We start from the raw sequence: 2,500 nt of genomic DNA, 5'->3' as shown, positions 1-2,500 counted from the left end.
ATATATATATTATATATATATATATATATATATATATATATATATACATTATATACATTATATATATACATATAATATATATACACACAACAACAACAACAACAACAAAACAACAAATACAGCCGTTTCTAGTCCACTGTAAGACAAAGACCTTTGACATGCCCAATTAATCTAAAAGGTTTGGCCAGTTTTCATTACCTCGGTAGCCATTGAAGATTGATAATAATGATGAACTTTTGTTTTATGGGTCTCAGCAAACCAACCCAGTATGGGTGACCCTCAGTAGTACAGCTTTGCTGATTATGTCGATTCCCAAACCCTTTCACCACATTAAGGTATCCCCACGAATTATTATTATTATTATTATTATTATTATTATTATTATTATTATTATTATTATTATTACTTTCTAAGCTAAAACCCTAGTTGGAAAACCAGGATACTATAACCCCAGAGGCCCCAACAGGGAGAATAACCCAGTGAGGAAAAGAAACAAGGAAAATAAAATATTTTAGGAACAGTAACAACATTAAAATAAATATTTCCTATATAAACTATAAAAACTTTAACAAAACAAGAATAAGAAAATTAAGACAGAATAGTGTGCCCGAGTGTACCCTCAAGCAAGAGAATTCTAACCCAAGACAGTAGAAGATCATGGTAGAGAGGATATGACACTACCCAAGACTAGAGAACAACGGATTGATTTTTAAGTGTCCTTCTCCTAAAAGATATGCTTACCATAGCTAGTGTATCTCTTCTACCCTTACCAAGAGGAAAGTAGCCACTGATCAATTACAGTGCAGTATATATACAGCAAATGTTTTTATGTTGAATAAGCTGACATAAGTAATTTTATAGTTTGTATATGACATATCTGTTTTGACGTTGTTACTCGTTTTAGAATGATATATTGTTAATTTGCTCCCATCATTTATTTCCTTATTTCCTTTCCTCACTGGGCTATTTTTCCCTATTGGAGCCCTTGGGCTTATAGCATCTTGCTTTTCCAACTAGTGTTGTAGCTTGGCTAGAAATAATAATAATAAATAATAATAATAATAATAATAATAATAATAATAATGATGATAATAATAATAATAATAATGATAATAATAATGATGATGATGATGATGATGATGATAATGATGATGATAATAATAATACAAATGTATATGGTTAGAATCCTGACCAGGGTAGTCTCACTTATCAAGCCTCGGGTGTAAATTACTCCCGGGTAAATTGAATTCGACATCAAAGTGTATTAGAGATTTAATATCAAACTTTTGAGAACAAAACAGACACATTGTAGCATAGTAACAAAACTGTCTACAAATCCTTAAAAAAAAATATGAATAATTATTTCAAAGAAATGAATGCATTTTCTAACTGTGAATTATTTATTTTGCAGATGCATTAAAATCCAAGCCATTGAAGATTCGAAAAAGAATTTTTTTTACGTTTGTATTTAAAGAATAATTCAAACTTCAAAGGCATCTCTTATCTGGAAGCATTAACGTTTTTTTTCCAGCATTCTATGTTTTTTTTCCTTCATTTTTTTTATTCTTATTTATTTGCAAATAAAATTTTTGCAGGATTTTATTTTTTTCTGTTTCTTCCAGTAATATTTGCGTCAGTTTTAAAACCATTATGATTATAATTAGGATTATGATTATGATTATCATTATTATTATTATTATTATTATTATCATCATTATCATTATTATTATGACTTGCTAAGCTACAACCCTATTAGGAAGAGCAAGAATAAGATAAGTGCAGGGGCTTTAACAGGGAAAACAGCCCAATGAGGAAATGAAACAAGGAAAAATAAAATATTCTAAGAACATCAGCATTAAAATAAATATCTCCTACATAAACTATAAAAACTAACAAAAACAAGAGGAACAGAAATAAGATAGAATAGTGTGCATGAAACACACATTCACACATTATTTGAATAAGGAAAACAAAATATGAAAGTGGTACATTAATAATAAAAAAAAAAAAAATTCACTTTTCATCTATAACCAACAGATCACAGAACTCTCATATCATGCAAAGTATACAAAATGCTATTTTACTTCCCTTGGTTGAAATTGATCATTAATACACCACTTGAGGCCTTGCAACGTTAATAATATTTTTTCCCCCCCGATTACATCATCCCTCATTTAAAAATCTGAATAATTAAAACCAGCGATTTTTCTTCCGAGCGGATATGAAATAAACATAAATAGCTTATATAATAAACATTAGTTTTCATCTAGTCATTTGGAGAGTGAAGGAGGAGGGGGGGACTCTTCTCCTGGGGGGGGTGACTCTCCCCCCAGGGGAGGGGAGGGGGGGTGTCTTTCATATTTGGACACGAGAGTTAATGAATTTGTTTTCAACAGAGTGGCTCTTTTTGTTGTCTGAAAATGAGATTTATTATGAAAAATGATGTGCCTCTTACTCTCCATTTTGATTAGATATTACCTGAGGAGAGAGAGAGAGAGAG

General features: G+C 30.3%; 1 protein-coding gene across 1 annotated transcript in view; it reads left to right on the top strand.

Moving 5' to 3' along the window:
* The window catches only part of LOC137651161 (proline-rich protein 36-like), a 45,547-nt gene that overhangs the window by 8,556 nt on the left and 34,491 nt on the right, over nt 1-2,500 (top strand). The gene's annotated exons all lie outside the window — the stretch shown is intronic.

The sequence above is a fragment of the Palaemon carinicauda genome, chromosome 12 (genome assembly GCF_036898095.1).
Source record: "Palaemon carinicauda isolate YSFRI2023 chromosome 12, ASM3689809v2, whole genome shotgun sequence".
Taxonomy (NCBI): Eukaryota; Metazoa; Arthropoda; class Malacostraca; order Decapoda; family Palaemonidae; genus Palaemon; species Palaemon carinicauda.
The sequence above is the reverse complement of the archived record's forward strand: the minus strand, read 5'-3'. Positions and strand labels throughout refer to the sequence as shown.